The sequence below is a fragment of the Acipenser ruthenus genome, chromosome 2 (assembly GCF_902713425.1).
Source record: "Acipenser ruthenus chromosome 2, fAciRut3.2 maternal haplotype, whole genome shotgun sequence".
In the NCBI taxonomy this organism is placed as follows: domain Eukaryota; kingdom Metazoa; phylum Chordata; class Actinopteri; order Acipenseriformes; family Acipenseridae; genus Acipenser; species Acipenser ruthenus.
Genome location: NC_081190.1, coordinates 73109712 through 73122700, shown reverse-complemented (window position 1 = coordinate 73122700; position 12989 = coordinate 73109712).

The following is a 12989-nucleotide window of genomic DNA, read 5'->3' as shown; positions in this document are numbered from 1 at the left end:
ATGGACTCCCAACTCATCCACTTACAAGCTCTTTGATCTAAAGGTAAGCCGCTTTACCCCTTTGTATCTAGTTCCCACCCTACTGTAGAACTAGGAAGCCTACAGTCACGCCGTATTGGATCACAGAAGCTCAGCAAGGTTTGGCATAGACAGTACCTGGATTTAAGACCTCCAGGTAATACAGTACTGATTGATTTATGAAGAGGTGTTGGAGGCTCGATTTTAAAAAAAGACAATGATGCTCCATGTTGGCATGGCAAGTGGTGTTATTGGCGCAGGAGTTGTCACATGACGTGGTGTCCTTTTTCGAGTTGGCACGTCAAGAAGATGGAACTAAAACAGAACATCCACTCCCGCAGAGGGCATTGACATTATCTTATAACTGCTGGGCTGGAAATCAGCAAGGACTGTAAAAGTGGAAGCAGGTGTCAGCTGGAAAGAAAATATTGTTACATGGATAAGGGGAGCAGTCACAATGTCCTAGCGATAAATTAAGAATTCGAGATATCCAGAAGACCAAAGAGTTGATGACCGTGACGTATTGATGTACAGTATGTCAGCAGTATGCACAGAATAGTATAGAACAAGAAATGGCAATGAATAGTTTAATGCACATTAAATAAGCAGTATTTATACCCTAGATGTCATTAGGTATAACAGACACCCCATTCAACATCTAATATGCTCAGTTCCTTATGGCAAATAATGTTATATACCAGGTCACAATTTAATAAGTGTTTCGGATATCTGACATATATTCCACTATACCTCCACTGCCAGGGATTTCATCCACCGCGGGAAGGTCCTGCATTTATAACTGAACCCTCATCTTTACAAGGGGATCTGTTCAGTTTACTAAGACGGCAATTAATTTAAATGCTGTTGCTTAGATAATTAAAATAGGGTAACAAAATAAACAAAATACAAAATTAAAGCTATCAGTATGCGAAAAAGTTGTTGATGTATATCATCAGTATGTACAAAATAGTGCAAGAATTAGTAAGTAAGTGTGATTTACAGAGGGACGCGCCCCTATTTATCCAAAATCTAATATTCGCAATAACTTAAACTAAATAATATGAATACAGTTTCATGACAATTGTATAAGCGTTTCTCCAGATATATGCAACACAGTATGTGAGACATACAGATGGACAGACACCTCCCTATATCTATATAATCTGACATTCTTAATTATAATCTGACAGAAAAGCATAATGACATCTTCTTCTCTGAATGAGTCAATTGGAGGACTTGCATGTCAACACTGAGCTCTGAGAAAACAAGAAGTAATGTATGGATTCTTTAATATTTTTCATGTTGTGCACTGCCTATAGAGTTAAATAGTTAAATCATATGGAATATAATAAACCTATATGTTGTGTCATACATTTTTTGAAAGCTGGTAATCTATAACATACTATGATATGATTCATTTAAATTAACAGTTTTACAATAAAATAATCATACTGGTATTGAGATACAGATATATATATATATATATATATATATATATATATATATATATATATATATATATATATATATTCTGATTCCTTATGGATTGGAGACATGAAAACAAATACATTAAAATGATAAAACAAATAAATTACACAAAAGCAATGAATAGGATGTATAAATACTACTTTCCTTATGCTGTTGATGACAAAATCATTCTTAAGTACTGCACACGTTGGAATTGGGGAACTGCAGCATTTTTTTTTCAGTAGTTCATCTTGTTTCCAGTGACTTCTGGGGAACAGCCTGCATCAGTACCCGTAATTACACATTTCCACACCACCTGAATTCTGCTATTTCAACTGTGGTCATTTTTAGCCATGATATATAATAATATAAGCACCTTTAGCTTTTTACTCATTATTGCTAAATTAATATGTTTTTGTTCCTATTATAAATCTCATTTAAGTCCAAAATATATTATTTACTATCTAGTGTAAGTGTCAGATGGAGAACATATTACCCTATATATTGCCAAAAAACAAAAGATATAGGAACTATAAAACATATACTTTTAAAAACAAACAAATCATACCCCCAAAATATATGTTCAATTATTATATTTTGCCTTTGGTAAAATGTGATTTGTAACTGACATGAAGCACTTTTTACACCAATATGCTGCAAGGATTCTATCGTAAACCAATAATATTATTCATTAAAATAATTATAGGATGTTTACCCTGTTAGAAATATCATGTCAGTAATTTCAAGATAATTTTTATTAAAGCTGGAGCATCCAGAATACGGGACGCAATGTAAACGGTATTACTCTTATTTGATTCAGTCATTAAAGAGATATTATTGCACTTTATGAATTCCAGCCGTACAACAAAGGGCTCAGGCATTATCCACATATGTAACTATGTATGTGAAATGATCCATCTTTAGTTAGCACTCATTTAAAACATGGTTTTGGTCAGTCTCCTTTTAGAGCTCCTTTTAGAGTCTACAATATTTGCGGATTTGGAATCCGCTTCCATTTTTTCTAAACACACGTCTTCATGTCCTAATCTAGGACTTTGCAATCAAAGCAGGATAACATCCGAGTGTCTCAATACATTAAAGTTTCTTCAATGCATATTGTATGTACTATTTTAATTATTTGAATGGCACAGTATTTACAGGAGGTCTACAGTACCACTGTTTAAATCAATTGAATAAACCCAGTTACATTTCATCACCCTAGCTTAAACAAGTATGTTTTAGGAGTCCTGCTTCTTAGCTTTAAAATAAGTCAGAAAAAAAATGCAGCTCATTTTAAAGAACGTTTACTAGAGAAATCCAAAAAGCTGTTACAATGTTAAGTGGGACTGGTAGTGCAGCCCTCATGAGTGAGATAGATCTGTATGAAGTATAATGCTGATTAAAAATACATGTGCGGGACACTGCAAATAAAACAGTTTAATCACAGACATAGAGCTCTTGTGTGTGAAGAAAACTCTTCATGAAAGCTAAAACTGCACTGTAACAATCATTTTATTAACCTGTTCTTGAACATAGAGCACAGGGTTTGTAAATGAGGGAATATGCAGTTTCCCCCTTAAAAATTTAGGTTTGTCTGCTCATAACTACATATGTTCAGCAGCTGATTGATTAAAAATATTGGACATTGCAGAAATAGAATTGTAGAAACAGAGCTTAATGCTTTATAGAGTTACATTGCAGGTTATTGGGCCCTGTTTTAAATCAAAGCAAATATTCAGAAAGGAATATGATGACAATAATAATAATAATAATAATAATAATAATAATAATAATAATAATAATAATAATAATTTTAAATAAAACTAACAAAACAGCTCACAGCATTAGTTTTTGTTTCGTTTTTTTTCTCTCAGAAAGTTACAATTTATTTTATTATTATTATTAATAATAATAATAATAATAATAATAATAATAATAATAATAATAATACTAATAATTTAATATAAAACTAACAAAACAGCTCACAGCATTAGTTTTTGTTTCATTTTTTTTTCTCTCAGAAAGTTACAATTTATGGTATTATTATTATTATTATTATTATTATTATTATTATTATTATTATTATTATTATTATTATTATCAGGTTTTTTAATATTGTACAGATGAAGTCATTTTGTTATCTTTTTGACATTTAAACTTAGGTTCAAACCTGTGGCAGTGAAGCTTATAGACTGAACACTGAACCACTGACTATTGTATTATCTGGGGAAAAAAATGATCTGGCTTTTAGAATATATGTCTTATATATATAGCATTGATTGTAATATTAAGCAAATTAGGTAAATTGTGGGTTATGAAGAGTTTCCAAGACATCCTTCAAATTATATTTATTCCAACTGTTCCAAGTAAATGCGTATCCATGTACTTCAAGATGAAATTATACACAGTGTTTGTTTTGGCAAAACAAGGGTTGGCTATCACATCAGTGACTGAGAATTATATTATGAGCCTGATGGAGTGGAATATATGACATCAAATATGGAAGCGTTGAACACACCCTCCAGCCCCAAGCCTATGGTCAAATTGTTTGTTCTCTGTCTCTTGCAATCTAAACTCTCCCTCTGGAATGGACTTCTTTAACGTAAAATGAAATAAAATAAAGGTAAGTTAAAGTAAATAGATGTTCCTATCGAAAGTTATTACTTTAGGAATAAAGAAGATAGGTATTGATCTGCTTCATCCTTAGCCATTACAGTCAGGTCCACAATGATAGCACAGTCTATTCCTCAGCAAACAGCCAGTTTCTCTTCTGGCTCGCATTCCAGTGAGAATTGGAAACAGTAAAAGGTTTGTAAAAACATTTTTTCTGTCCTTCTTATGGGGACAATTTATGTTGAAGTGCAAGCTTCTTTGATACACGTACCCGCTATTGATTCTTGCCTTGTTTGTCGCAAGACAATCTCCCTTTCCATCACCCTATCGCTGTATCCAAAATATTATTATTTTTTGGTTGGGTTATGGCAAAATAACAGTTTACAACAACAAGTCATTAAGAAAAAAAAAATAAGATAAATAAGTTTGTGTACAAAACAATCTTTGTAAATTAAACCACTCAAGACACAGTCAGAAAAGCACATTTCCTTTCATAGAGTTTTGATATTTCTGGAAGCCTGTGGTACATACAAACAGTCATACGACATGCAAGGCAGGGATGTAGACAATACAAAATGTAAGCCCGTCTGTTTTGATTATTACATTAAAATCTGGCAATATTTATTGTCTAGAAGGATGAAAGCCTTTGTAGGAATCATGGCTAACACTATGCAGCTTGCTGCTGGAAGGGACCTTTGGCATAAAAAGAGTTGCGGATTTCAACACTCAAGTCATAAAGGACATTTTATTTTTCTCTCTTGGGGCTCATTAGCATTCTGAACTGTGGGTAGTCGAAATGGAAGGTTCTGAATGGTGGAGGATAATGAAATAGTTATGGTAAGCTAAAATGGGTACTTTGACAAAGCAAACAGATCATATTTAATTTGAGCCCCTTTCTTCTGGCATTTCTACATGGTAAATCCACATCTTCTTTCCAGGGATGTCCCATACCCATTCATAAGTAGTAAGGGGGTGTGGACAAGTAGGAATAAAATCAGAAAGACCCCTCCACATTATTCTTTTATTTTAATTTGTTATATGAATGATGTTCAGCTCACACGTCATTGTTCTCTGTACCAGGAATCTAGATGCTTACCATAAGAGGTAAACTGATGTTTTAACAAGTTTTAAAATGTGTTCGGGTAATGGCTCCATTGTACTTGACTGTTTTATTTAAGGCTTGTGGTTGTTAATATGCTTTTCACTCACAAAATGAGTTTACATGAATATGGCCACAGGCACACATAGATGTGGGGCTTAAAGATTTTGCATATAAGGGTCCTCATGATTATACTATTTTACTGGATGAAGTCAAGTATGGCTAGGGCTTTTACAATAATGTTGCCTAAACATTGTCCATACCTGTATTTAAAGTACATGGTGCTAACAAAATAAATCTTATAGGTTAAGATTTATCCCAATATAGGTTGCCATCATTTCATAGGGCTCACATTTTCCTATATGAAAAGCACACATATTTTGGTAAAGATGAATTTGATTTTTTAAGGTAATTTATTTGAAGCTCTTAGTGAAGAATATTTGTCGAACAATCCTTGTGGCAGATCAGGAAGTTTATTTCTGTCTCAGTAAGATGATGATTCTTTAATTTGTCCCCGGAATTTGATGCATTTTGAACCAAGCTGGCACTGCGTCTGTTCTTTACTCACGTGAACTACCACTTGTGCAAAAAGAATTGTCCATTGCATGACTGCCAAAGTTTTAAAGCCTCATATCTCAGACATTATTGGAGGTATTGACAACATATTTGCAGAGCTATATAAATCCTGCATGCTAAATGTGTTAGTGATCTTGACATTGACTTCTGACCTCATATGGCTGCCATATTGAGGTCATCTGTTTTTGTTATTCTTGGATCTAGAGACTATACAGTTTGAATTGGTGTCTTAATGTTTGATACATACTGTAGCTGTGTTCTATGACTCTATCAATAAAGTGCCATTGTAGGTGTTATCCTGTATAAAAAAGTCACTGCAACATTGTTTTTCACATATACATTTAATTTTGGTGACATGGTATTCATTATGCCCCAGGGATGTTTTGTTTTTGTTATTAAAAAAAAAAAAAAAAAAAAAAATCTAATTTTAAACAGTAGGAAACCCAATGTTGGGGATGCAAACAAAAAAATACCTTGGAATGACCCAAATCTGACCACTTGTAATTTGAGCCTAATATTCCTTTTGTTTTATATTCAGTCTTAATGTTTATTCTTGTTTTGGTTTGTATGTTTACTTGTTCATCAAAAACAGAATGGGATAGCATTTAAATAGGAATTTTGCACTATGATGTTGCAAATGGAATTCTTAACTCATGTCCCCACAATGTCTGGCCAACTAACCTTTATAGCATGACCTTGAGTAACTGTGGACTGAATGTGCAGCACAGAGCATGGTCATCACAAAAGCATCATATCAGCTGCAACAGTAATAAAGGCAAGTTTTCATTATATAAATGTTTTTTTGTCAGCTAAATAGGAAGAAATAGTAGTAATGATAATTGGGGTAAACAGTGATTCACAGCAGAAGGTCAGTGCTGTATTGCCAAGTTTATATTACCATTTAAAACACGTAAAATTGTAGAAATGCATGGTAATATCTTCTGACAATTTCTATTTGACAGTGGTGAACATCTGCAAAAGTTATTGTTATCATAAATACAGCTTTACAGAGCTACTGTCTTTGATGCGGAGAAGCTTATATTACAGAGGGGAATATTTATGCATTTATGTTCGTTTCTTCTTGGTATACAGTATGAAATGGAATGTCAGCTAGTTTTTTTATGTTATTTTATACAGCATGACAACTTAAGCTCACAAAATGGTTTGCAAAAAGTATATATAATAAATAAAACCCTAAATGTAGTGTGCTGTTATTGTATTTGGGCGATGCATTTCACTATAAAAAGTATTTAGATATTTTGAGTTTTAAATTAATGTTGAAAAAAATGTATGACAGACTAATTACTTGGTTTGTTTAGGACCGAGATACTGCTTGCATTATGAGATTTTCGTTAATATTTTATTGAAAGTGACATTTCGGTTTGAAAGGTGCTTTTGGGGAACCTGAAGGGTACTCAGTCAAGTACAGCTCAATGCTAATGTGTGTCTCATATCATTAACAACTGATGTCACCCAAGCCACTCAGAGGTAAATATTTTCAAAATAGGATCAAAATCATTGGTAATTGAAGTCAACTGTCTCAATGCAGATAAGGTCACGTGCAGCAGCACACAGCACTCGATGGCCCACTGTGTCAATTTGTACAGCAGTCCAAAGATGGAATTATCACACTGTATGGGTGTAAATAGCAGCTCTCGAGATTTGGAAAGTAGTCTGACTGGGGAAGAACTGAGATAAATCCTATGGTTTTACTTGTTAACCAAAGTTAGACCCTCCATTTTTGTTTTAATCAAGTCATCCTGTGTCTTGTGAAGGCATTTACATGGATTATGAATTATTGAATGTATGGATAATGTTGCAAAAAAAGTCTGCTAGGTAAATAAATAAGCATAGTTACATTTATAAGCAATTTGCAGCAGGACTAGTTTAGTAGAATTGCATTGTTTTAGTAATCTGAAAAACAATTTGAATCATTTTTTTTTAGTAGTGTGCGAAACAAATATAACAAAATTTCTCAAATAATTTGACCAAGCTTCACGCAGTTTTCTTTAGTGCTTGCTAAACCTCATGATACATTTTATGAACAAGTGTAGTGTATAACGCTCATTCAAGCTACATCATGTCAAGAGATTTTTTTATAATGTTCAATAATTTCTCTGTGACATTATTATTATTGTTTCCATTGACAGCAGAGGTGACATGTAGATTAAGCTGACTTTATTTTGATCTATATTTTTTGCAAGCAAGGGCACTTAAATAATTACATTTCTTTGCAACTTGTATTGACTATACTCTGGGATAAAACCCAATCTTACTTGTTTTGAATAGTATAAAGCAACCAAATGCCATTAATAGAGTGTTACATTTCTTATTTCGCTAAGATAAGCACAGCTTACCGAGATAAAGAAAAAAAGGCATAGATTCAGTGACAGTGGCTAGTAATATCTAGTGGACTCGTACTTTCCACTGCCAAAATATGTGGAGGCATGCATGGATTGTACGAGATTAGCAAGACGGGCTTGTTTCCGTGGCATTAGATGGGTATCTTAGCAACAGGATCATGCCAGATTCTAACAGCGCTCTGTGGTGGCGCATGTAATATCCTGGACGCAATCTGTCTTCTAATTTTCTTTGGATTGTAGTGATATTACAGATACATGTGTTCAGTTATATATCTTTATTTAATAAGAAGAATGCCTTAGCTGAAGATTTGTTCTGTATCAGAAGTGGACAGCTCACAATAAGATTTAGCTTAGGTACAGCCTTGCCTCCTGTTTTAGATTGACAGGGAGACTTACCACCTTCATTAAGCTTTGCTGCTAAGTTCATATCTTTGAACTGAGGAAATAAAAAAAAAAATGCTGCCAGAATTCATAATACCTAGCATATTTGGAGTCAAATAGAATGCAAATTACTTGTACAATTGAAATGCCATCTTAAACATACCATGATATGCAAAACCAATTTGGCATAAGTCATTGAGAGTAATATCATTGATTTGGGACTCAATTAATCCTTCTTCATTTTCTTTTGCCTTTGAGCTTTAACACTGAGTATATAACAAGTAAGTTATTCAAATTATGTAGGAGTCAAATTAATTTATTTTAACTGGAAGCTGCTTGAATTAAAAAATATATGTAAGGAATAAACACAGTGCTGAAAATGTGTGTGTGTGTTTCTTCTAGTTTACATAAAAAATATAGCCTCACATTATGATTGCAGATATTAAATAATATTATTAAGACATTTATAAAAAGAAGGTCTCAACCATAACGTCTTGGGTGGGAATTAGTGAATGATGAACTTTTATCCACAAAAGGACATCAATTTACCAATATTTATATTATAATTACTATAATCGGTTCTCAGTCTATACAAAACACATAAAAACCAACAGAAGCTGTTTGTAATTATCTGCAACCCGTCTATTATATACAGTGTCACTCCTAAATATTGATTGTATTTTTTTCTTTATTGCACACCATACTCTTTTTGTAGCTGTATTTGTGGATCACATCTAATGGGCACACCAATAAGACTTCAATGGGTTCAGGTAAAAATTTTAAGAGCATAATTCTTTCTTTCTTTCTTTCTTTCTTTCTTTCTTTCTATTTAAAATGTTGTGTTTATGAACTATGCAGTATATGCAAGGTTATAGTCTTTTTAAAAAAATAAAATTTACTATGGTATTCATCAGTCAGGAATGTTATATATGGGGTGCACATATTATCAAAAAAAACCAGCACTTTACTCACTCATTTCAAACAAACAAACTTTAAAAATTTTGCTATATCACTTCCAACTAGCTTGCCTTAGTGGCAGCCTTCTAATCAAGTCAAAATGAGCAATTAACAAGATCATTTTCAAAATAAGGACCAAGTGGTATAAAAATAGAGTAGACCATTTAAAAACAAAAAGTAGCTCAAAGGCTAACTGACATGTGTCCGGGGAAGATTAGTGTTAAATACAGATGTCTCTTAATTTATTTTCTGTTACCAGGTTTGGAGTGGAAATGTTTTTATTTCAAAATTGTTGTTGACTGACTCTCTCTCTCTCTCTCTCTCTCTCTCTCTCTCTCTCTCTCTCTCTCTCTCTCTCTCTCTCTCTCTCTCTCAGGTCAAATTAAAATTCTAACACATTAAAAATGAACAAATGAACTAGGTTTATGTATTGCTTTATATTATTCATCCTTTCCCCACATTAGTATGTGTGGACGTACATAGCCCTGATTAGTTTCAATATTTTTGCTGCAAAAAGTACTGCGTATTGTAAAGCATGCCGGCTGGAGAGGAAAAGTGAGTTCTATGTGATATTGCACTAAGGAGGAGATTGAAGTGTCAAATGTACAAAATAAATCAAAGCAGAAAAATAATGTGTATTGATACAAGAGAATTGTATACCTTGACCTCATAACCCAGAAGACATTGTTTTATGGGCTTGTAATTTTATATTTCTCTGGATGTTATGTAGATGTCAGGTATGCGTGATACTCAGTTTCAACAAGATGATGAAAATGCATTCAGATAATGTGTGTATTTGAAAAACTATACTTTTCACTATGGTATGTCTACCATGAAAGGAAAGTGCTTGTTAATTGATGTTTATTTTGCATTCTTTAAGTAAGAATTGCAGTAACAGTAGACCATTCTAATAATTTATAGCTTGTTCATTGCATTTCTGCAAAGCATAAATTCTGAATGGTCTACCAAATGTAATTTAATATGGATTTTGAATGCTCGAGATTTGACCTGGTTTCTATTGTGTATGCTTTACTGCAGAAAAGGAGCTTTCTCAAAGACATGCAATGGATAATTCAGGTATTTGAGTTTGCACGTTCTATTTCATAAATGTAAGGTTGAACATTTTAAACTTAAGTTGCTCATTCATTAGATTCTTTTAGAATGTTAATGTTATTGTATTTTCTTTTTTTTGGGGGGGGGGGGGGGTTTCGGTTAATTACCGAACAAATTTAATTATTTGATTTAACAAATTTAATTATTTGCATTATGTGATGCAACTTTAGTTATTCAACCTAGTCTGGCCTCAACAGTATGATAATGTACAATAGGTCATGTGTGTTTTGGGGTTTCTGTGGTACCAGTATAGAGACAGTACATTTGGGGTTATCATTTGTATATTTGGTATCCATCTGTATTTTGTGATTTGTTCAGTTCATGTAGTATCTGTGTTTTCATTTTCCTGTTCTCTGCCACATTGTTTTAACCTGTGACCACATCGATGACACAGACCATATGCTTTTTCACATAGGCCTATCCTCTTTTACAGTGTATCCAGTCTAACCACTGTTTTCAAGTTGTCATGGTCATTAGAAACATGCAGTATTGCCATGTTGTTTAGCCTCTCACCAGTGACTGGAATTTTCTGTATTAAATCAATGTTGCTTTAGTGTTGATTTTAAAGGATTCATTCATAGTAATGGCTTTTAAAAAAGGAATACCTGAAAATCGATTTTGCCTGACCAAAAGTCCAATATATACATTTTTGTATTCAACTTTTTATTAATTTTAATTAAGCACTTCATTTCACAATGTACATCAGCAATGTACACAATGGAGTAACTATGTAAATAATTTATTTCTGTGCTACTTTGTCTGCTCGCATCTGCTGGAACAGGTGCTGCTGCTGCAGGTACTGCTGTACTGTGTTCTGTGGGGTAAGGCACATCTTGGTCCCTTTGTCGGGATTGTACAAAACTGCACCTCCCAACCTATGCAGTCAGCAAGTTGGTCCAAGCTGGCAACACAGATGCACTATGACCATTTATACAGTATGACTATTCATTTTTCAAAATATTAGGCAGTGGTAATCTCCGGGACAGAAAATTGTATAACAGTGCACAGCAGTGTAATAATAAAATATCTGGTGGGTGGACCTTCTAAATGTTATGATTACTTGTTTTGACAATGGTGATCCCTTTACATCATTAGCTTAGACTCGCACTTTATGCTAATTAGGTATTTGTTAACCGTTATCTTAATTCATTTAAAATATTCCTTCAGGAGCAAATGTCCTTAAGGCTTAACAGCACATGTCAGTTGTCCCTTTTGAAAAGCAACCGTCATTAAATAAGCGAAATCCGATCATGTATTCCTGTTTTCCCCTTACGACAATGTTAACCCTTTATGAATAGACCCCAAGAAGATACTTAAAATAATTATTGGTACTTAAATTAATATAACAACTTGCAGATGACCAAATGCAATTAAAAGTATTACATTGTATTTTTTATTCAATTTAAAAATGTATATGGTTCAGAAGAGCTTGAATTGAGAGCCCTAATTAAGTGAGACAAAGGATCCTCGGGGTTCTCCTGGCTGTAACTATGTGTAACAAGGTGCAGCAGGTTTAAGTGATGAATACAAATGAACGGAAATATGATACCTTTGAATCATATAATCTTATATCTATAAATGTTTATTTCCACAAATATAACAGGTAGGATGGGTAGGAGATATCATCTATTTGTGTTTGTGTCTCACTGTTTAAGTCTGGGAATAAAATAGGATACTCCATTTGGTAAGTTTGGTTAAGGGCATCATCACAGTTGTAGTTTCTATGGTGACTGCAAACATGCCATTGTTTGTTATTGTTGTTGTTTTGGGATAACCAAATACCCCCACACACTGTAAAGATATATAACAAAAACTATATTTATACCAACTGATATTATGTTTGGCAAAAAGAAAAAAAAAATGTTTTAACTAGTCTGAAAGTCGAAAACAAAATTATTGCTGCCACCAAGATAGAAGGTGATTGGTTAAGATATAATGTAAGCATGACATATGACTAGATACATGTCCTTGGAACAACAAATTATAATAACCTTCCATTTGTAGTCTGGTTCAAATTAAACGCTCAGATGTGACACATATTAAAATACAAATGCATGTCAACAAATTAGAGAAATTCAAAAACATTCTGTATTCTATTAAAATGCTGCTGGTCCCTGAGTGGCTCATCTGGTAGAAGTGTAGCCGCATGGTGCGCAGGGTGAGTCATACAGCACAGGTTCACGTCCTGGCTGTGCGAAGTAGGCCGGTCTTCGCTGGGGACTCTGAAGGGAGTGTCACATTAGCTCAGGCGTCCCATGGGTTATGGAGGTAAAATTGGCAGGGACTGTTTCTCCTCATCGCTCTACAGCGAACCCTGCTGGCCAGGCACCCAGTGAGCTCAGAGCGGACACCTGTAGGGCTGGCCTTTGCCCTCCAGAGTAGCTAGCTGAAATCTGCTCTCG